Here is a 22,001-nt window from a genome sequence, read left to right on the forward strand (position 1 = left end):
AATCATTTTTGGTGATGAATGATGAGCAACAAAGGATCATGCAGGCCAGATGGCACTTGAATAAGCTTTCCACAGTGATAGAAAAGTAAACAAAAATACCACAACAATGTTATAATAAATGTAATTTTTAGCTTCTGTGGTCATGTTTTTGCAATCTAAACACTACAAGACTGTTGTACAGTTGAAGCAAGGATAAAATATCAACTCTAGTGACGACACAGCTGCTTTAATGAGTTCCACCCCAGATGGGACTTGAACCCACAATCCCTGGCTTAGGAGGCCAGTGCCTTATCCATTAGGCCACTGGGGCTTACTGACTTTCTCACTCAAGACTGATATGTTTTTAATAGTCAATTATTTATTTTTGAGATAAAGTTAACCTGTTTACTGTGTTCTTTGCATTACCAAGTCCAGCAAGAAATGTGCTGGTACTATCCAGAGCTGTCAGTATGGATTATCATGCTCTATTGCAAAAAAACTATTTGATGCAACTGCTTTACCAACAGTGTGTTAATCTTTTCAATTGCTGTTTTGTTGGCTGACTGAAGAAAGAAATATGCAGTGCATTTGAACCAAAGCAGATGTGTGCTGACAACTTAAATTTACAATCATATTTGTGTTTTTTCTTTCTTTCTTTCTTTCTTTCTTTCTTTCTTTCTTTCTTTCTTTCTTTCTTTCTTCCATCCTTTGTAATATCATATTAAATATTAAGGTAGAAGATTATAATCAATGACTAATGACATAAGAAAAAGGAAAAAAACTGTAAACAAAACTGCTTCAGGTGAGACTTGAATTCACAACCTTGACATTGCTCAACAGATACTGTCTTATAAGTACCACGCGCTGTCCAATTGCACCACTGGAGCACTGTGCAGCATAACACAGTTATGCTAGATGTGGATTTTATTCAATACAATCAGTACAGTCATAAGAATTTAAAAAGAAAATCATTTTTGGTGATGAATGATGAGCAACAAAGGATCATGCATGCCAGATGGCATTTGAATAAGCTTTTCACAGTGATAGAAAAGTAAACAAAAAACCCACAACAATGTTATAATAGATGTCATTTTTAGCTTCTGTGGTCATGTTTTTGCAATCTAAACACTACAAGACTGTTGTACAGTTGAAGCAAGGATAAAGTATCAACTCTAGTGATGACACAGCTGCTTTAATGAGTTCCACCCCAGATGGGACTTGAACCCACAATCCCTGGCTTAGGTGACCAGTGCCTTATCCATTAGGCCACTGGGGCTTACTGACTTTCTCATTCAAGACTGATATGTTTTTAATAGTCAATTATTTATTTTTGAGAAAAAGTGAAGCTGTTTACTGTGTTCTTTGCATTACCAAGTCCAGCAAGAAATGTGCTGGTACTATCCAGAGCTGTCAGTATGGATTATCATGCTCTATTGCAAAAAAACTATTTGATGCAACTGCTTTACCAACAGTGTGTTAATCTTTTCAATTGCTGTTTTGTTGGCTGACTGAAGGAAGATATGCAGTGCATTTGAACCAAAGCAGATGTGTGCTGACAACTTAAATTTACAATCATATTTGTGTTTTTTCTTTCTTTCTTTCTTTCTTTCTTTCTTTCTTTCTTTCTTTCTTTCTTTCTTTCTTTCTTTCTTTCTTTTTCTCTTTCTTTCTTTCTTCCATCCTTTGTAATATCATATTAAATATTAAGGTAGAAGATTATAATCAATGACTAATGACATAAGAAAAAGAAAAAAAACTGTAAACAAAACTGCTTCAGGTGAGACTTGAATTCACAACCTTGACATTGCTCAACAGATACTGTCTTATAAGTACCACGCGCTGTCCAATTGCACCACTGGAGCACTGTGCAGCATAAAACAGTTATGCTAGATGTGGATTTTATTCAATACAATCAGTACAGTCATAAGAATTTAAAAAGAAAATCATTTTTGGTGATGAATGATGAGCAACAAAGGATCATGCAGGCCAGATGGCACTTGAATAAGCTTTCCACAGTGATAGAAAAGTAAACAAAAAAACCACAACAATGTTATAATAAATGTAATTTTTAGCTTCTGTGGTCATGTTTTTGCAATCTAAACACTACAAGACTGTTGTACAGTTGAAGCAAGGATAAAATATCAACTCTAGTGACGACACAGCTGCTTTAATGAGTTCTACCCCAGATGGGACTTGAACCCACAATCCCTGGCTTAGGAGGCCAGTGCCTTATCCATTAGGCCACTGGGGCTTACTGACTTTCTCATTCAAGACTGATATGTTTTTAATAGTCAATTATTTATTTTTGAGAAAAAGTTAACCTGTTTACTGTGTTCTTTGCATTACCAAGTCCAGCAAGAAATGTGCTGGTACTATCCAGAGCTGTCAGTATGGATTATCATGCTCTATTGCAAAAAAACTATTTGATGCAACTGCTTTACCAACAGTGTGTTAATCTTTTCAATTGCTGTTTTGTTGGCTGACTGAAGGAAGATATGCAGTGCATTTGAACCAAAGCAGATGTGTGCTGACAACTTAAATTTACAATCATATTTGTGTTTTTTCTTTCTTTCTTTCTTTCTTTCTTTCTTTCTTTCTTTCTTTCTTTCTTTCTTTCTTTCTTTCTTTCTTCCATCCTTTGTAATATCATATTAAATATTAAGGTAGAAGATTATAATCAATGACTAATGACATAAGAAAAAGGAAAAAAACTGTAAACAAAACTGCTTCAGGTGAGACTTGAATTCACAACCTTGACATTGCTCAACAGATACTGTCTTATAAGTACCACGCGCTGTCCAATTGCACCACTGGAGCACTGTGCAGCATAAAACAGTTATGCTAGATGTGGATTTTATTCAATACAATCAGTACAGTCATAAGAATTTACAAAGAAAATCATTTTTGGTGATGAATGATGAGCAACAAAGGATCATGCATGCCAGATGGCATTTGAATAAGCTTTTCACAGTGATAGAAAAGTAAACAAAAAACCCACAACAATGTTATAATAAATGTCATTTTTAGCTTCTGTGGGCATGTTTTTGCAATCTAAACACTACAAGACTGTTGTACAGTTGAAGCAAGGATAAAGTATCAACTCTAGTGATGACACAGCTGCTTTAATGAGTTCCACCCCAGATGGGACTTGAACCCACAATCCCTGGCGTAGGTGACCAGTGCCTTATCCATTAGGCCACTGGGGCTTACTGACTTTCTCATTCAAGACTGATATGTTTTTAATAGTCAATTATTTATTTTTGAGAAAAAGTGAAGCTGTTTACTGTGTTCTTTGCATTACCAAGTCCAGCAAGAAATGTGCTGGTACTATCCAGAGCTGTCAGTATGGATTATCATGCTATATTGCAAAAAATCTATTTGATGCAACTGCTTTACCAACAGTGTGTTAATCTTTTCAATTGCTGTTTTGTTGGCTCACTGAAGGAAGATATGCAGTGCATTTGAACCAAAGCAGATGTGTGCTGACAACTTAAATTTACAATCATATTTGTGTTTTTTCTTTCTTTCTTTCTTTCTTTCTTTCTTTCTTTCTTTCTTTCTTTCTTTCTTTCTTTCTTTCTTTCTTTTTCTCTTTCTTTCTTTCTTCCATCCTTTGTAATATCATATTAAATATTAAGGTAGAAGATTATAATCAATGACTAATGACATAAGAAAAAGGAAAAAAACTGTAAACAAAACTGCTTCAGGTGAGACTTGAATTCACAACCTTGACATTGCTCAACAGATACTGTATTATAAGTACCACACGCTGTCCAATTGCACCACTGGAGCACTGTGCAGCATAAAACAGTTATGCTAGATGTGGATTTTATTCAATACAATCAGTACAGTCATAAGAATTTAAAAAGAAAATCATTTTTGGTGATGAATGATGAGCAACAAAGGATCATGCATGCCAGATGGCACTTGAATAAGCTTTTCACAGTGATAGAAAAGTAAACAAAAAACCCACAACAATGTTATAATAAATGTCATTTTTAGCTTCTGTGGTCATGTTTTTGCAATCTAAACACTACAAGACCGTTGTACAGTTGAAGCAAGGATAAAGTATCAACTCTAGTGACGACACAGCTGCTTTAATGAGTTCCACCCAAGATGGGACTTGAACCCACAATCCCTGGCTTAGAAGGCCAGTGCCTTATCCATTAGGCCACTGGGGCTTACTGACTTTCTCAATCAAGACTGATAGGTTTTTAATAGTCAATTATTTATTTTTGAGAAAAAGTGAAGCTGTTTACTGTGTTCTTTGCATTACCAAGTCCAGCAAGAAATGTGCTGGTACTATCCAGAGCTGTCAGTATGGATTATCATGCTCTATTGCAAAAAAACTATTTGATGCAACTGCTTTACCAACAGTGTGTTAATCTTTTCAATTGCTGTTTTGTTGGCTGACTGATGGAAGATATGCAGTGCATTTGAACCAAAGCAGATGTGTGCTGACAACTTAAATTTACAATCATATTTGTGTTTTTTCTTTCTTTCTTTCTTTCTTTCTTTCTTTCTTTCTTTCTTTCTTATTTCTTTCTTTCTTTCTTTCTTTCTTTCTTTCTTTCTTTCTTTCTTTCTTTCTTTCTTCCTTCCTTTGTAATATCATATTAAATATTAAGGTAGAAGATTATAATCAATGACTAATGACATAAGAAAAAGGAAAAAAAACTGTAAACAAAACTGCTTCAGGTGAGACTTGAATTCACAACATTGACATTGCTCAACAGATACTGTCTTATAAGTACAACGCGCTGTCCAATTGCACCACTGGAGCACTTTGCAGCATAAAACAGTTATGCTAGATGTGGATTTTATTCAATACAATCAGTACAGTCATAAGAATTTAAAAAGAAAATCATTTTTGGTGATGAATGATGAGCAACAAAGGATCATGCAGGCCAGATGGCACTTGAATAAGCTTTCCACGGTAATTGAAAAGTAAACAAAAACACCACAACAATGTTATAATAAATGTAATTTTTAGCTTCTGTGGTCATGTTTTTGCAATCTAAACACTACAAGACTGTTGTACAGTTGAAGCAAGGATAAAATATCAACTCTAGTGACGACACAGCTGCTTTAATGAGTTCCACCCCAGATGGGACTTGAACCCACAATCCCTGGCTTAGGAGGCCAGTGCCTTATCCATTAGGCCACTGGGGCTTACTGACTTTCTCATTCAAGACTGATAGGTTTTTAATAGTCAATTATTTATTTTTGAGAAAAAGTGAAGCTGTTTACTGTGTTCTTTGCATTACCAAGTCCAGCAAGAAATGTGCTGGTACTATCCAGAGCTGTCAGTATGGATTATCATGCTATATTGCAAAAAATCTATTTGATGCAACTGCTTTACCAACAGTGTGTTAATCTTTTCAATTGCTGTTTTGTTGGCTCACTGAAGGAAGATATGCAGTGCATTTGAACCAAAGCAGATGTGTGCTGACAACTTAAATTCACAATCATATTTGTGTTTTTTCTTTCTTTCTTTCTTTCTTTCTTTCTTTCTTTCTTTCTTTCTTTCTTTCTTTCTTTCTTTCTTTCTTTCATCCTTTGTAATATCATATTAAATATTAAGGTAGAAGATTATAATCAATGACTAATGACATAAGAAAAAGGAAAAAAACTGTAAACAAAACTGCTTCAGGTGAGACTTGAATTCACAACCTTGACATTGCTCAACAGATACTGTCTTATAAGTACCACGCGCTGTCCAATTGCACCACTGGAGTACTTTGCAGCATAAAACAGTTATGCTAGATGTGGATTTTATTCAATACAATCAGTACAGTCATAAGAATTTAAAAAGAAAATCATTTTTGGTGATGAATGATGAGCAACAAAGGATCATGCATGCCAGATGGCACTTGAATAAGCTTTTCACAGTGATAGAAAAGTAAACAAAAAACCCACAACAATGTTATAATAAATGTCATTTTTAGCTTCTGTGGTCATGTTTTTGCAATCTAAACACTACAAGACTGTTGTACAGTTGAAGCAAGGATAAAGTATCAACTCTAGTGATGACACAGCTGCTTTAATGAGTTCCACCCCAGATGGGACTTGAACCCACAATCCCTGGCTTAGGAGGCCAGTGCCTTATCCATTAGGCCACTGGGGCTTACTGACTTTCTCAATCAAGACTGATAGGTTTTTAATAGTCAATTATTTATTTTTGAGAAAAAGTGAAGCTGTTTACTGTGTTCTTTGCATTACCAAGTCCAGCAAGAAATGTGCTGGTACTCTCCAGAGCTGTCAGTATGGATTATCATGCTCTATTGCAAAAAAACTATTTGATGCAACTGCTTTACCAATAGTGTGTTAATCTTTTCAATTGCTGTTTTGTTGGCTGACTGAAGGAAGATGTGCAGTGCATTTGAACCAAAGCAGATGTGTGCTGACAACTTAAATTTACAATCATATTTGTGTTTTTTCCTTCTTTCTTTCTTTCTTTCTTTCTTTCTTTCTTTCTTTCTTTCTTTCTTTCTTCCATCCTTTGTAATATCATATTAAATATTAAGGTAGAAGATTATAATCAATGACTAATGACATAAGAAAAAGGAAAAAAACTGTAAACAAAACTGCTACAGGTGAGACTTGAATTCACAACCTTGACATTGCTCAACAGATACTGTCTTATAAGTACCACGCGCTGTCCAATTGCACCACTGGAGCACTGTGCAGCATAAAACAGTTATGCTAGATGTGGATTTGATTCAATACAATCAGTACAGTCATAAGAATTTAAAAAGAAAATCATTTTTGGTGATGAATGATGAGCAACAAAGGATCATGCATGCCAGATGGCACTTGAATAAGCTTTTCACAGTGATAGAAAAGTAAACAAAAAACCCACAACAATGTTATAATAAATGTCATATTTCGCTTTTGTGGTCATGTTTTTGCAATCTTAACACTACAAGACTGTTGTACAGTTAAAGCAAGGATAAAGTATCAACTCTAGTGACGACACAGCTGCTTTAATGAGTTCCACCCCAGATGGGACTTGAACCCACAATCCCTGGCTTAGGAGGCCAGTGCCTTATCCATTAGGCCACTGGGGCTTACTGACTTTCTCATTCAAGACTGATAGGTTTTTAATAGTCAATTATTTATTTTTGAGAAAAAGTGAAGCTGTTTACTGTGTTCTTTGCATTACCAAGTCCAGCAAGAAATGTGCTGGTACTATCCAGAGCTGTCAGTATGGATTATCATGCTCTATTGCAAAAAAACTATTTGATGCAACTGCTTTACCAACAGTGTGTTAATCTTTTCAATTGCTGTTTTGTTGGCTGACTGAAGGAAGATATGCAGTGCATTTGAACCAAAGCAGATGTGTGCTGACAACTTAAATTTACAATCATATTTGTGTTTTTTCTTTCTTTCTTTCTTTCTTTCTTTCTTTCTTTCTTTCTTTCTTTCTTTCTTTCTTTCTTTCTTTCTTTCTTTCTTTCTTTCTTTCTTTCTTTCTTTCTTTCTTCCATCCTTTGTAATATTATATTAAATATTAAGGTAGAAGATTATAATCAATGACTAATGACATAAGAAAAAGGAAAAAAAAACTGTAAACAAAACTGCTTCAGGTGAGACTTGAATTCACAACATTGACATTGCTCAACAGATACTGTCTTATAAGTACCACGCGCTGTCCAATTGCACCACTGGAGCACTTTGCAGCATAAAACAGTTATGCTAGATGTGGATTTTATTCAATACAATCAGTACAGTCATAAGAATTTAAAAAGAAAATCATTTTTGGTGATGAATGATGAGCAACAAAGGATCATGCAGGCCAGATGGCACTTGAATAAGCTTTCCACAGTGATAGAAAAGTAAACAAAAAAACCACAACAATGTTATAATAAATGTCATTTTTAGCTTCTGTGGTCATGTTTTTGCAATCTAAACACTACAAGACTGTTATACAGTTGAAGCAAGGATAAAATATCAACTCTAGTGACGACACAGCTGCTTTAATGAGTTCCACCCCAGATGGGACTTGAACCCACAATCCCTGGCTTAGGATGCCAGTGCCTTATCCATTAGGCCACTGGGGCTTACTGATTTTCTCATTCAAGACTGATAGGTTTTTAATAGTCAATTATTTATTTTTGAGAAAAAGTGAAGCTGTTTACTGTGTTCTTTGCATTACCAAGTCCAGCAAGAAATGTGCTGGTACTATCCAGAGCTGTCAGTATGGATTATCATGCTATATTGCAAAAAATCTATTTGATGCAACTGCTTTACCAACAGTGTGTTAATCTTTTCAATTGCTGTTTTGTTGGCTGACTGAAGGAAGATATGCAGTGCATTTGAACCAAAGCAGATGTGTGCTGACAACTTAAATTCACAATCATATTTGTGTTCTTTCTTTCTTTCTTTCTTTCTTTCTTTCTTTCTTTCTTTCTTTCTTTCTTTCTTTCTTTCTTTCTTTCTTTTCTTTCTTTCTTTCTTTCTTTCTTTCTCTCTTTCTTTCTTTCTTTCTTTCTTTCTTCCATCCTTTGTAATATCATATTAAATATTAAGGTAGAAGATTATAATCAATGACTAATGACATAAGAAAAAGGAAAAAACTGTAAACAAAACTGCTTCAGGTGAGACTTGAATTCACAACCTTGACATTGCTCAACAGATACTGTCTTATAAGTACCACGCGCTGTCCAATTGCACCACTGGAGCACTGTGCAGCATAAAACAGTTATGCTAGATGTGGATTTTATTCAATACAATCAGTACAGTCATAAGAATTTAAAAAGAAAATCATTTTTGGTGATGAATGATGAGCAACAAAGGATCATGCATGCCAGATGGCACTTGAATAAGCTTTTCACAGTGATAGAAAAGTAAACAAAAAACCCACAACAATGTTATAATAAATGTCATTTTTAGCTTCTGTGGTCATGTTTTTGCAATCTAAACACTACAAGACTGTTGTACAGTTGAAGCAAGGATAAAGTATCAACTCTAGTGATGACACAGCTGCTTTAATGAGTTCCACCCCAGATGGGACTTGAACCCACAATCCCTGGCTTAGGAGGCCAGTGCCTTATCCATTAGGCCACTGGGGCTTACTGACTTTCTCATTCAAGACTGATAGGTTTTTAATAGTCAATTATTTATTTTTGAGAAAAAGTGAAGCTGTTTACTGTGTTCTTTGCATTACCAAGTCCAGCAAGAAATGTGCTGGTACTATCCAGAGCTGTCAGTATGGATTATCATGCTATATTGCAAAAAATCTATTTGATGCAACTGCTTTACCAACAGTGTGTTAATCTTTTCAATTGCTGTTTTGTTGGCTGACTGAAGGAAGATATGCAGAGCATTTGAACCAAAGCAGATGTGTGCTGACAACTTAAATTCACAATCATATTTGTGTTCTTTCTTTCTTTCTTTCTTTCTTTCTTTCTTTCTTTCTTTCTTTCTTTCTTTCTTTCTTTCTTCCATCCTTTGTAATATCATATTAAATATTAAGGTAGAAGATTATAATCAATGACTAATGACATAAGAAAAAGAAAAAAAACTGTAAACAAAACTGCTTCAGGTGAGACTTGAATTCACAACCTTGACATTGCTCAACAGATATTGTCTTATAAGTACCACGCGCTGTCCAATTGCACCACTGGAGCACTGTGCAGCATAAAACAGTTATGCTAGATGTGGATTTGATTCAATACAATCAGTACAGTCATAAGAATTTAAAAAGAAAATCATTTTTGGTGATGAATGATGAGCAACAAAGGATCATGCAGGCCAGATGGCACTTGAATAAGCTTTCCACAGTGATAGAAAAGTAAACAAAAAAACCACAACAATGTTATAATAAATGTAATTTTTAGCTTCTGTGGTCATGTTTTTGCAATCTAAACACTACAAGACTGTTGTACAGTTGAAGCAAGGATAAAATATCAACTCTAGTGACGACACAGCTGCTTTAATGAGTTCCACCCCAGATGGGACTTGAACCCACAATCCCTGGCTTAGGAGGCCAGTGCCTTATCCATTAGGCCACTGGGGCTTACTGACTTTCTCATTCAAGACTGATATGTTTTTAATAGTCAATTATTTATTTTTGAGAAAGAGTTAACCTGTTTACTGTGTTCTTTGCATTACCAAGTCCAGCAAGAAATGTGCTGGTACTATCCAGAGCTGTCAGTATGGATTATCATGCTCTATTGCAAAAAAACTATTTCTTGCAACTGCTTTACCAACAGTGTGTTAATCTTTTCAATTGCTGTTTTGTTGGCTGACTGAAGGAAGATATGCAGTGCATTTGAACCAAAGCAGATGTGTGCTGACAACTTAAATTTACAATCATATTTGTGTTTTTTCTTTCTTTCTTTCTTTCTTTCTTTCTTTCTTTCTTTCTTTCTTTCTTTCTTTCTTTCTTTCTTTCTTTCTTTCTTTCTTTCTTTCTTTCTTCCATCCTTTGTAATATCATATTAAATATTAAGGTAGAAGATTATAATCAATGACTAATGACATAAGAAAAAGGGAAAAAACTGTAAACAAAACTGCTTCAGGTGAGACTTGAATTCACAACATTGACATTGCTCAACAGATACTGTCTTATAAGTACCACGCGCTGTCCAATTGCACCACTGGAGCACTTTGCAGCATAAAACAGTTATGCTAGATGTGGATTTTATTCAATACAATCAGTACAGTCATAAGAATTTAAAAAGAAAATCATTTTTGGTGATGAATGATGAGCAACAAAGGATCATGCAGGCCAGATGGCACTTGAATAAGCTTTCCACAGTGATAGAAAAGTAAACAAAAATACCACAACAATGTTATAATAAATGTCATTTTTAGCTTCTGTGGTCATGTTTTTGCAATCTAAACACTACAAGACTGTTGTACAGTTGAAGCAAGGATAAAGTATCAACTCTAGTGATGACACAGCTGCTTTAATGAGTTCCACCCCAGATGGGACTTGAACCCACAATCCCTGGCTTAGGAGGCCAGTGCTTTATCCATTAGGCCACTGGGGCTTACTGCCTTTCTCATTCAAGACTGATAGGTTTTTAATAGTCACTTATTTATTTTTGAGAAAAAGTGAAGCTGTTTACTGTGTTCTTTGCATTACCAAGTCCAGCAAGAAATGTGCTGGTACTATCCAGAGCTGTCAGTATGGATTATCATGCTATATTGCAAAAAATCTATTTGATGCAACTGCTTTACCAACAGTGTGTTAATCTTTTCAATTGCTGTTTTGTTGGCTGACTGAAGGAAGATATGCAGTGCATTTGAACCAAAGCAGATGTGTGCTGACAACTTAAATTCACAATCATATTTGTGTTCTTTCTTTCTTTCTTTCTTTCTTTCTTTCTTTCTTTCTTTCTTTCTTTCTTTCTTTCTTTCTTTCTTTTTTTTCTTTCTTTCTTTCTTTCTTTCTTTCTTTCTTTCTTTCTTTCTTTCTCTCTTTCTTTCTTTCTTTCTTTCTTTCTTCCATCCTTTGTAATATCATATTAAATATTAAGGTAGAAGATTATAATCAATGACTAATGACATAAGAAAAAGGAAAAAAACTGTAAACAAAACTGCTTCAGGTGAGAATTGAATTCACAACCTTGACATTGCTCAACAGATACTGTCTTATAAGTACCACACGCTGTCCAGTTGCACCACTGGAGCACTGTGCAGCATAAAACAGTTATGCTAGATGTGGATTTTATTCAATACAATCAGTACAGTCATAAGAATTTAAAAAGAAAATCATTTTTGGTGATGAATGATGAGCAACAAAGGATCATGCATGCCAGATGGCACTTGAATAAGCTTTTCACAGTGATAGAAAAGTAAACAAAAAACCCACAACAATGTTATAATAAATGTCATTTTTAGCTTCTGTGGTCATGTTTTTGCAATCTAAACACTACAAGACCGTTGTACAGTTGAAGCAAGGATAAAGTATCAACTCTAGTGACGACACAGCTGCTTTAATGAGTTCCACCCAAGATGGGACTTGAACCCACAATACCTGGCTTAGGAGGCCAGTGCCTTATCCATTAGGCCACTGGGGCTTACTGACTTTCTCAATCAAGACTGATAGGTTTTTAATAGTCAATTATTTATTTTTGAGAAAAAGTGAAGCTGTTTACTGTGTTCTTTGCATTACCAAGTCCAGCAAGAAATGTGCTGGTACTATCCAGAGCTGTCAGTATGGATTATCATGCTCTATTGCAAAAAAACTATTTGATGCAACTGCTTTACCAACAGTGTGTTAATCTTTTCAATTGCTGTTTTGTTGGCTGACTGAAGGAAGATATGCAGTGCATTTGAACCAAAGCAGATGTGTGCTGACAACTTAAATTTACAATCATATTTGTGTTTTTTCTTTCTTTCTTTCTTTCTTTCTTTCTTTCTTTCTTTCTTTCTTTCTTTCTTTCTTTCTTTCTTTCTTATTTCTTTCTTTCTTTCTTTCTTTCTTTCTTTCTTTCTTTCTTTCTTTCTTTCTTTCTTCCATCCTTTGTAATATCATATTAAATATTAAGGTAGAAGATTATAATCAATGACTAATGACATAAGAAAAAGGAAAAAAAACTGTAAACAAAACTGCTTCAGGTGAGACTTGAATTCACAACATTGACATTGCTCAACAGATACTGTCTTATAAGTACCACGCGCTGTCCAATTGCACCACTGGAGCACTTTGCAGCATAAAACAGTTATGCTAGATGTGGATTTTATTCAATACAATCAGTATAGTCATAAGAATTTAAAAAGAAAATCATTTTTGGTGATGAATGATGAGCAACAAAGGATCATGCAGGCCAGATGGCACTTGAATAAGCTTTCCACAGTGATTGAAAAGTAAACAAAAACACCACAACAATGTTATAATAAATGTAATTTTTAGCTTCTGTGGTCATGTTTTTGCAATCTAAACACTACAAGACTGTTGTACAGTTGAAGCAAGGATAAAATATCAACTCTAGTGACGACACAGCTGCTTTAATGAGTTCCACCCCAGATGGGACTTGAACCCACAATCCCTGGCTTAGGAGGCCAGTGCCTTATCCATTAGGCCACTGGGGCTTACTGACTTTCTCATTCAAGACTGATAGGTTTTTAATAGTCAATTATTTATTTTTGAGAAAAAGTGAAGCTGTTTACTGTGTTCTTTGCATTACCAAGTCCAGCAAGAAATGTGCTGGTACTATCCAGAGCTGTCAGTATGGATTATCATGCTATATTGCAAAAAATCTATTTGATGCAACTGCTTTACCAACAGTGTGTTAATCTTTTCAATTGCTGTTTTGTTGGCTCACTGAAGGAAGATATGCAGTGCATTTGAACCAAAGCAGATGTGTGCTGACAACTTAAATTCACAATCATATTTGTGTTTTTTCTTTCTTTCTTTCTTTCTTTCTTTCTTTCTTTCTTTCTTTCTTTCTTTCTTTCTTTCTTTCATCCTTTGTAATATCATATTAAATATTAAGGTAGAAGATTATAATCAATGACTAATGACATAAGAAAAAGGAAAAAAACTGTAAACAAAACTGCTTCAGGTGAGACTTGAATTCACAACCTTGACATTGCTCAACAGATACTGTCTTATAAGTACCACGCGCTGTCCAATTGCACCACTGGAGTACTTTGCAGCATAAAACAGTTATGCTAGATGTGGATTTTATTCAATACAATCAGTACAGTCATAAGAATTTAAAAAGAAAATCATTTTTGGTGATGAATGATGAGCAACAAAGGATCATGCATGCCAGATGGCACTTGAATAAGCTTTTCACAGTGATAGAAAAGTAAACAAAAAACCCACAACAATGTTATAATAAATGTCATTTTTAGCTTCTGTGGTCATGTTTTTGCAATCTAAACACTACAAGACTGTTGTACAGTTGAAGCAAGGATAAAGTATCAACTCTAGTGATGACACAGCTGCTTTAATGAGTTCCACCCCAGATGGGACTTGAACCCACAATCCCTGGCTTAGGAGGCCAGTGCCTTATCCATTAGGCCACTGGGGCTTACTGACTTTCTCAATCAAGACTGATAGGTTTTTAATAGTCAATTATTTATTTTTGAGAAAAAGTGAAGCTGTTTACTGTGTTCTTTGCATTACCAAGTCCAGCAAGAAATGTGCTGGTACTCTCCAGACCTGTCAGTATGGATTATCATGCTCTATTGCAAAAAAAACTATTTGATGCAACTGCTTTACCAATAGTGTGTTAATCTTTTCAATTGCTGTTTTGTTGGCTGACTGAAGGAAGATATGCAGTGCATTTGAACCAAAGCAGATGTGTGCTGACAACTTAAATTTACAATCATATTTGTGTTTTTTCTTTCTTTCTTTCTTTCTTTCTTTCTTTCTTTCTTTCTTTCTTTCTTCCATCCTTTGTAATATCATATTAAATATTAAGGTAGAAGATTATAATCAATGACTAATGACATAAGAAAAAGGAAAAAAACTGTAAACAAAACTGCTTCAGGTGAGACTTGAATTCACAACCTTGACATTGCTCAACAGATACTGTCTTATAAGTACCACGCGCTGTCCAATTGCACCACTGGAGCACTGTGCAGCATAAAACAGTTATGCTAGATGTGGATTTGATTCAATACAATCAGTACAGTCATAAGAATTTAAAAAGAAAATCATTTTTGGTGATGAATGATGAGCAACAAAGGATCATGCATGCCAGATGGCACTTGAATAAGCTTTTCACAGTGATAGAAAAGTAAACAAAAAACCCACAACAATGTTATAATAAATATCATATTTCGCTTTTGTGGTCATGTTTTTGCAATCTAAACACTACAAGACTGTTGTACAGTTGAAGCAAGGATAAAGTATCAACTCTAGTGACGACACAGCTGCTTTAATGAGTTCCACCCCAGATGGGACTTGAACCCACAATCCCTGGCTTAGGAGGCCAGTGCCTTATCCATTAGGCCACTGGGGCTTACTGACTTTCTCATTCAAGACTGATAGGTTTTTAATAGTCAATTATTTATTTTTGAGAAAAAGTGAAGCTGTTTACTGTGTTCTTTGCATTACCAAGTCCAGCAAGAAATGTGCTGGTACTATCCAGAGCTGTCAGTATGGATTATCATGCTCTATTGCAAAAAAACTATTTGATGCAACTGCTTTACCAACAGTGTGTTAATCTTTTCAATTGCTGTTTTGTTGGCTGACTGAAGGAAGATATGCAGTGCATTTGAACCAAAGCAGATGTGTGCTGACAACTTAAATTTACAATCATATTTGTGTTTTTTCTTTCTTTCTTTCTTTCTTTCTTTCTTTCTTTCTTTCTTTCTTTCTTTCTTTCTTTCTTCCATCCTTTGTAATATTATATTAAATATTAAGGTAGAAGATTATAATCAATGACTAATGACATAAGAAAAAGGAAAAAAAAACTGTAAACAAAACTGCTTCAGGTGAGACTTGAATTCACAACATTGACATTGCTCAACAGATACTGTCTTATAAGTACCACGCGCTGTCCAATTGCACCACTGGAGCACTTTGCAGCATAAAACAGTTATGCTAGATGTGGATTTTATTCAATACAATCAGTACAGTCATAAGAATTTAAAAAGAAAATCATTTTTGGTGATGAATGATGAGCAACAAAGGATCATGCAGGCCAGATGGCACTTGAATAAGCTTTCCACAGTGATAGAAAAGTAAACAAAAAAACCACAACAATGTTATAATAAATGTCATTTTTAGCTTCTGTGGTCATGTTTTTGCAATCTAAACACTACAAGACTGTTATACAGTTGAAGCAAGGATAAAATATCAACTCTAGTGACGACACAGCTGCTTTAATGAGTTCCACCCCAGATGGGACTTGAACCCACAATCCCTGGCTTAGGAGGCCAGTGCCTTATCCATTAGGCCACTGGGGCTTACTGATTTTCTCATTCAAGACTGATAGGTTTTTAATAGTCAATTATTTATTTTTGAGAAAAAGTGAAGCTGTTTACTGTGTTCTTTGCATTACCAAGTCCAGCAAGAAATGTGCTGGTACTATCCAGAGCTGTCAGTATGGATTATCATGCTATATTGCAAAAAATCTATTTGATGCAACTGCTTTACCAACAGTGTGTTAATCTTTTCAATTGCTGTTTTGTTGGCTGACTGAAGGAAGATATGCAGTGCATTTGAACCAAAGCAGATGTGTGCTGACAACTTAAATTCACAATCATATTTGTGTTCTTTCTTTCTTTCTTTCTTTCTTTCTTTATTTCTTTCTTTCTTTATTTTTTTTCTTTCTTTCTTTCTTTCTTTCTTTCTTTCTTTCTTTCTTTCTTCCATCCTTTGTAATATCATATTAAATATTAAGGTAGAAGATTATAATCAATGACTAATGACATAAGAAAAAGGAAAAAAACTGTAAACAAAACTGCTTCAGGTGAGACTTGAATTCACAACCTTGACATTGCTCAACAGATACTGTCTTATAAGTACCACGCGCTGTCCAATTGCACCACTGGAGCACTGTGCAGCATAAAACAGTTATGCTAGATGTGGATTTTATTCAATACAATCAGTACAGTCATAAGAATTTAAAAAGAAAATCATTTTTGGTGATGAATGACGAGCAACAAAGGATCATGCATGCCAGATGGCACTTGAATAAGCTTTTCACAGTGATAGAAAAGTAAACAAAAAACCCACAACAATGTTATAATAAATGTCATTTTTAGCTTCTGTGGTCATGTTTTTGCAATCTAAACACTACAAGACTGTTGTACAGTTGAAGCAAGGATAAAGTATCAACTCTAGTGATGACACAGCTGCTTTAATGAGTTCCACCCCAGATGGGACTTGAACCCACAATCCCTGGCTTAGGAGGCCAGTGCTTTATCCATTAGGCCACTGGGGCTTACTGACTTTCTCATTCAAGACTGATAGGTTTTTAATAGTCACTTATTTATTTTTGAGAAAAAGTGAAGCTGTTTACTGTGTTCTTTGCATTACCAAGTCCAGCAAGAAATGTGCTGGTACTATCCAGAGCTGTCAGTATGGATTATCATGCTATATTGCAAAAAATCTATTTGATGCAACTGCTTTACCAACAGTGTGTTAATCTTTTCAATTGCTGTTTTGTTGGCTGACTGAAGGAAGATATGCAGTGCATTTGAACCAAAGCAGATGTGTGCTGACAACTTAAATTCACAATCATATTTGTGTTCTTTCTTTCTTTCTTTCTTTCTTTCTTTATTTCTTTCTTTCTTTATTTTTTTTCTTTCTTTCTTTCTTTCTTTCTTTCTTTCTTTCTTTTTTTCTTTTTTTTCTTTCTTTCTTTCTTTCTTTCTTTCTTTCTTTCTTTTTTTTCTTTCTTTCTTTCTTTCTTTCTTTCTTTCTTTCTTTCTTTCTTTCTTTCTTTCTTTCTTTCTTTCTCTCTTTCTTTCTTTCTTTCTTTCTTCCATCCTTTGTAATATCATATTAAATATTAAGGTAGAAGATTATAATCAATGACTAATGACATAAGAAAAAGGAAAAAACTGTAAACAAAACTGCTTCAGGTGAGACTTGAATTCACAACCTTGACATTGCTCAACAGATACTGTCTTATAAGTACCACACGCTGTCCAGTTGCACCACTGGAGCACTGTGCAGCATAAAACAGTTATGCTAGATGTGGATTTTATTCAATACAATCAGTACAGTCATAAGAATTTAAAAAGAAAATCATTTTTGGTGATGAATGATGAGCAACAAAGGATCATGCATGCCAGATGGCACTTGAATAAGCTTTTCACAGTGATAGAAAAGTAAACAAAAAACCCACAACAATGTTATAATAAATGTCATTTTTAGCTTCTGTGGTCATGTTTTTGCAATCTAAACACTACAAGACTGTTGTAGCAAGGATAAAGTATCAACTCTAGTGACGACACAGCTGCTTTAATGAGTTTCACCCCAGATGGGACTTGAACCCACAATCCCTGGCTTAGGAGGCCAGTGCCTTATCCATTAGGCCACTGGGGCTTACTGACTTTCTCATTCAAGACTGATAGGTTTTTAATAGTCAATTATTTATTTTTGAGAAAAAGTGAAGCTGTTTACTGTGTTCTTTGCATTACCAAGTCCAGCAAGAAATGTGCTGGTACTACCCAGAGCTGTCAGTATGGATTATCATGCTATATTGCAAAAAATCTATTTGATGCAACTGCTTTACCAACAGTGTGTTAATCTTTTCAATTGCTGTTTTGTTGGCTCACTGAAGGAAGATATGCAGTGCATTTGAACCAAAGCAGATGTGTGCTGACAACTTAAATTCACAATCATATTTGTGTTTTTTCTTTCTTTCTTTCTTTCTTTCTTTCTTTCTTTCTTTCTTTCTTTCATTCTTTCTTCCATCCTTTGTAATATCATATTAAATATTAAGGTAGAAGATTATAATCAATGACTAATGACATAAGAAAAAGAAAAAAAAACTGTAAACAAAACTGCTTCAGGTGAGACTTGAATTCACAACCTTGACATTGCTCAACAGATACTGTCTTATAAGTACCACACGCTGTCCAATTGCACCACTGGAGCACTGTGCAGCATAAAACAGTTATGCTAGATGTGGATTTTATTCAATACAATCAGTACAGTCATAAGAATTTAAAAAGAAAATCATTTTTGGAGATGAATGATGAGCAACAAAGGATCATGCATGCCAGATGGCACTTGAATAAGCTTTTCACAGTGATAGAAAAGTAAACAAAAAAACCACAACAATGTTATAATAAATGTCATTTTTAGCTTCTGTGGTCATGTTTTTGCAATCTAAACACTACAAGACTGTTGTACAGTTGAAGCAAGGATAAAGTATCAACTCTAGTGACGACACAGCTGCTTTAATGAGTTCCACCCCAGATGGGATTTGAACCCACAATCCCTGGCTTAGGAGGCCAGTGCCTTATCCATTAGGCCACTGGGGCTTACTGACTTTCTCATTCAAGACTGATAGGTTTTTAATAGTCAATTATTTATTATTGAGAAAAAGTGAAGCTGTTTACTGTGTTCTTTGCATTACCAAGTCCAGCAAGAAATGTGCTGGTACTATCCAGAGCTGTCAGTATGGATTATCATGCTCTATTGCAAAAAAACTATTTGATGCAACTGCTTTACCAACAGTGTGTTAATCTTTTCAATTGCTGTTTTGTTGGCTGACTGAAGGAAGATATGCAGTGCATTTGAACCAAAGCAGATGTGTGCTGACAACTTAAATTCACAATCATGTTTGTGTTTTTTCTTTCTTTCTTTCTTTCTTTCTTTCTTTCTTTCTTTCTTTCTTTCTTTCTTTCTTCCATCCTTTGTAATATCATATTAAATATTAAGGTAGAAGATTATAATCAATGACTAATGACATAAGAAAAAGGAAAAAAAACTGTAAACAAAACTGCTTCAGGTGAGACTTGAATTCACAACATTGACATTGCTCAACAGATACTGTCTTATAAGTACCACGCGCTGTCCAATTGCACCACTGGAGCACTTTGCAGCATAAAACAGTTATGCTAGATGTGGATTTTATTCAATACAATCAGTACAGTCATAAGAATTTAAAAAGAAAATCATTTTTGGTGATGAATGATGAGCAACAAAGGATCATGCAGGCCAGATGGCACTTGAATAAGCTTTCCACAGTGATTGAAAAGTAAACAAAAACACCACAACAATGTTATAATAAATGTAATTTTTAGCTTCTGTGGTCATGTTTTTGCAATCTAAACACTACAAGACTGTTGTACAGTTGAAGCAAGGATAAAATATCAACTCTAGTGACGACACAGCTGCTTTAATGAGTTCCACCCCAGATGGGACTTGAACCCACAATCCCTGGCTTAGGAGGCCAGTGCCTTATCCATTAGGCCACTGGGGCTTACTGACTTTCTCATTCAAGACTGATAGGTTTTTAATAGTCAATTATTTATTTTTGAGAAAAAGTGAAGCTGTTTACTGTGTTCTTTGCATTACCAAGTCCAGCAAGAAATGTGCTGGTACTATCCAGAGCTGTCAGTATGGATTATCATGCTATATTGCAAAAAATCTATTTGATGCAACTGCTTTACCAACAGTGTGTTAATCTTTTCAATTGCTGTTTTGTTGGCTCACTGAAGGAAGATATGCAGTGCATTTGAACCAAAGCAGATGTGTGCTGACAACTTAAATTCACAATCATATTTGTGTTTTTTCTTTCTTTCTTTCTTTCTTTCTTTCTTTCTTTCTTTCTTTCTTTCTTTCTTTCTTTCTTTCTTTCATCCTTTGTAATATCATATTAAATATTAAGGTAGAAGATTATAATCAATGACTAATGACATAAGAAAAAGGAAAAAAACTGTAAACAAAACTGCTTCAGGTGAGACTTGAATTCACAACCTTGACATTGCTCAACAGATACTGTCTTATAAGTACCACGCGCTGTCCAATTGCACCACTGGAGTACTTTGCAGCATAAAACAGTTATGCTAGATGTGGATTTTATTCAATACAATCAGTACAGTCATAAGAATTTAAAAAGAAAATCATTTTTGGTGATGAATGATGAGCAACAAAGGATCATGCATGCCAGATGGCACTTGAATAAGCTTTTCACAGTGATAGAAAAGTAAACAAAAAACCCACAACAATGTTATAATAAATGTCATTTTTAGCTTCTGTGGTCATGTTTTTGCAATCTAAACACTACAAGACTGTTGTACAGTTGAAGCAAGGATAAAGTATCAACTCTAGTGATGACACAGCTGCTTTAATGAGTTCCACCCCAGATGGGACTTGAACCCACAATCCCTGGCTTAGGAGGCCAGTGCCTTATCCATTAGGCCACTGGGGCTTACTGACTTTCTCAATCAAGACTGATAGGTTTTTAATAGTCAATTATTTATTTTTGAGAAAAAGTGAAGCTGTTTACTGTGTTCTTTGCATTACCAAGTCCAGCAAGAAATGTGCTGGTACTCTCCAGACCTGTCAGTATGGATTATCATGCTCTATTGCAAAAAAAACTATTTGATGCAACTGCTTTACCAATAGTGTGTTAATCTTTTCAATTGCTGTTTTGTTGGCTGACTGAAGGAAGATATGCAGTGCATTTGAACCAAAGCAGATGTGTGCTGACAACTTAAATTTACAATCATATTTGTGTTTTTTCTTTCTTTCTTTCTTTCTTTCTTTCTTTCTTCCATCCTTTGTAATATCATATTAAATATTAAGGTAGAAGATTATAATCAATGACTAATGACATAAGAAAAAGGAAAAAAACTGTAAACAAAACTGCTTCAGGTGAGACTTGAATTCACAACCTTGACATTGCTCAACAGATACTGTCTTATAAGTACCACGCGCTGTCCAATTGCACCACTGGAGCACTGTGCAGCATAAAACAGTTATGCTAGATGTGGATTTGATTCAATACAATCAGTACAGTCATAAGAATTTAAAAAGAAAATCATTTTTGGTGATGAATGATGAGCAACAAAGGATCATGCATGCCAGATGGCACTTGAATAAGCTTTTCACAGTGATAGAAAAGTAAACAAAAAACCCACAACAATGTTATAATAAATATCATATTTCGCTTTTGTGGTCATGTTTTTGCAATCTAAACACTACAAGACTGTTGTACAGTTGAAGCAAGGATAAAGTATCAACTCTAGTGACGACACAGCTGCTTTAATGAGTTCCACCCCAGATGGGACTTGAACCCACAATCCCTGGCTTAGGAGGCCAGTGCCTTATCCATTAGGCCACTGGGGCTTACTGACTTTCTCATTCAAGACTGATAGGTTTTTAATAGTCAATTATTTATTTTTGAGAAAAAGTGAAGCTGTTTACTGTGTTCTTTGCATTACCAAGTCCAGCAAGAAATGTGCTGGTACTATCCAGAGCTGTCAGTATGGATTATCATGCTCTATTGCAAAAAAACTATTTGATGCAACTGCTTTACCAACAGTGTGTTAATCTTTTCAATTGCTGTTTTGTTGGCTGACTGAAGGAAGATATGCAGTGCATTTGAACCAAAGCAGATGTGTGCTGACAACTTAAATTTACA

General features: G+C 34.9%; 20 non-coding genes across 20 annotated transcripts; all 20 read right to left on the reverse strand.

The window, feature by feature from the left end:
* Positions 1-237: 237 nt before the first annotated feature.
* TRNAR-CCU (transfer RNA arginine (anticodon CCU)) lies at positions 238-310 on the reverse strand. Its single transcript has one exon. It is a non-coding gene; the product is annotated as a tRNA-Arg (tRNA).
* Positions 311-2,157: 1,847 nt separating this feature from the next.
* Positions 2,158-2,230, reverse strand: TRNAR-CCU (transfer RNA arginine (anticodon CCU)). The gene has a single exon. It is a non-coding gene; the product is annotated as a tRNA-Arg (tRNA).
* Positions 2,231-4,087: 1,857 nt separating this feature from the next.
* TRNAR-UCU (transfer RNA arginine (anticodon UCU)) lies at positions 4,088-4,160 on the reverse strand. Its single transcript has one exon. It is a non-coding gene; the product is annotated as a tRNA-Arg (tRNA).
* Positions 4,161-5,078: 918 nt separating this feature from the next.
* Positions 5,079-5,151, reverse strand: TRNAR-CCU (transfer RNA arginine (anticodon CCU)). Its single transcript has one exon. It is a non-coding gene; the product is annotated as a tRNA-Arg (tRNA).
* Positions 5,152-6,033: 882 nt separating this feature from the next.
* TRNAR-CCU (transfer RNA arginine (anticodon CCU)) lies at positions 6,034-6,106 on the reverse strand. Its single transcript has one exon. It is a non-coding gene; the product is annotated as a tRNA-Arg (tRNA).
* An 870-nt stretch (positions 6,107-6,976) lies between these two features.
* TRNAR-CCU (transfer RNA arginine (anticodon CCU)) lies at positions 6,977-7,049 on the reverse strand. Its single transcript has one exon. It is a non-coding gene; the product is annotated as a tRNA-Arg (tRNA).
* Positions 7,050-7,969: 920 nt separating this feature from the next.
* Positions 7,970-8,042, reverse strand: TRNAR-CCU (transfer RNA arginine (anticodon CCU)). The gene has a single exon. It is a non-coding gene; the product is annotated as a tRNA-Arg (tRNA).
* Positions 8,043-8,980: 938 nt separating this feature from the next.
* Positions 8,981-9,053, reverse strand: TRNAR-CCU (transfer RNA arginine (anticodon CCU)). Its single transcript has one exon. It is a non-coding gene; the product is annotated as a tRNA-Arg (tRNA).
* An 874-nt stretch (positions 9,054-9,927) lies between these two features.
* Positions 9,928-10,000, reverse strand: TRNAR-CCU (transfer RNA arginine (anticodon CCU)). The gene has a single exon. It is a non-coding gene; the product is annotated as a tRNA-Arg (tRNA).
* Positions 10,001-10,906: 906 nt separating this feature from the next.
* On the reverse strand, positions 10,907-10,979 carry TRNAR-CCU (transfer RNA arginine (anticodon CCU)). The gene has a single exon. It is a non-coding gene; the product is annotated as a tRNA-Arg (tRNA).
* A 1,974-nt stretch (positions 10,980-12,953) lies between these two features.
* TRNAR-CCU (transfer RNA arginine (anticodon CCU)) lies at positions 12,954-13,026 on the reverse strand. Its single transcript has one exon. It is a non-coding gene; the product is annotated as a tRNA-Arg (tRNA).
* An 874-nt stretch (positions 13,027-13,900) lies between these two features.
* TRNAR-CCU (transfer RNA arginine (anticodon CCU)) lies at positions 13,901-13,973 on the reverse strand. Its single transcript has one exon. It is a non-coding gene; the product is annotated as a tRNA-Arg (tRNA).
* An 863-nt stretch (positions 13,974-14,836) lies between these two features.
* TRNAR-CCU (transfer RNA arginine (anticodon CCU)) lies at positions 14,837-14,909 on the reverse strand. The gene has a single exon. It is a non-coding gene; the product is annotated as a tRNA-Arg (tRNA).
* Positions 14,910-15,785: 876 nt separating this feature from the next.
* Positions 15,786-15,858, reverse strand: TRNAR-CCU (transfer RNA arginine (anticodon CCU)). Its single transcript has one exon. It is a non-coding gene; the product is annotated as a tRNA-Arg (tRNA).
* Positions 15,859-16,765: 907 nt separating this feature from the next.
* TRNAR-CCU (transfer RNA arginine (anticodon CCU)) lies at positions 16,766-16,838 on the reverse strand. Its single transcript has one exon. It is a non-coding gene; the product is annotated as a tRNA-Arg (tRNA).
* Positions 16,839-17,874: 1,036 nt separating this feature from the next.
* TRNAR-CCU (transfer RNA arginine (anticodon CCU)) lies at positions 17,875-17,947 on the reverse strand. Its single transcript has one exon. It is a non-coding gene; the product is annotated as a tRNA-Arg (tRNA).
* Positions 17,948-18,818: 871 nt separating this feature from the next.
* On the reverse strand, positions 18,819-18,891 carry TRNAR-CCU (transfer RNA arginine (anticodon CCU)). Its single transcript has one exon. It is a non-coding gene; the product is annotated as a tRNA-Arg (tRNA).
* Positions 18,892-19,762: 871 nt separating this feature from the next.
* On the reverse strand, positions 19,763-19,835 carry TRNAR-CCU (transfer RNA arginine (anticodon CCU)). The gene has a single exon. It is a non-coding gene; the product is annotated as a tRNA-Arg (tRNA).
* An 878-nt stretch (positions 19,836-20,713) lies between these two features.
* Positions 20,714-20,786, reverse strand: TRNAR-CCU (transfer RNA arginine (anticodon CCU)). The gene has a single exon. It is a non-coding gene; the product is annotated as a tRNA-Arg (tRNA).
* An 847-nt stretch (positions 20,787-21,633) lies between these two features.
* TRNAR-CCU (transfer RNA arginine (anticodon CCU)) lies at positions 21,634-21,706 on the reverse strand. Its single transcript has one exon. It is a non-coding gene; the product is annotated as a tRNA-Arg (tRNA).
* Positions 21,707-22,001: the final 295 nt, after the last annotated feature.

Source organism: Pseudophryne corroboree, unplaced genomic scaffold (assembly GCF_028390025.1).
Source record: "Pseudophryne corroboree isolate aPseCor3 unplaced genomic scaffold, aPseCor3.hap2 scaffold_129, whole genome shotgun sequence".
Lineage (NCBI taxonomy): Eukaryota > Metazoa > Chordata > Amphibia > Anura > Myobatrachidae > Pseudophryne > Pseudophryne corroboree.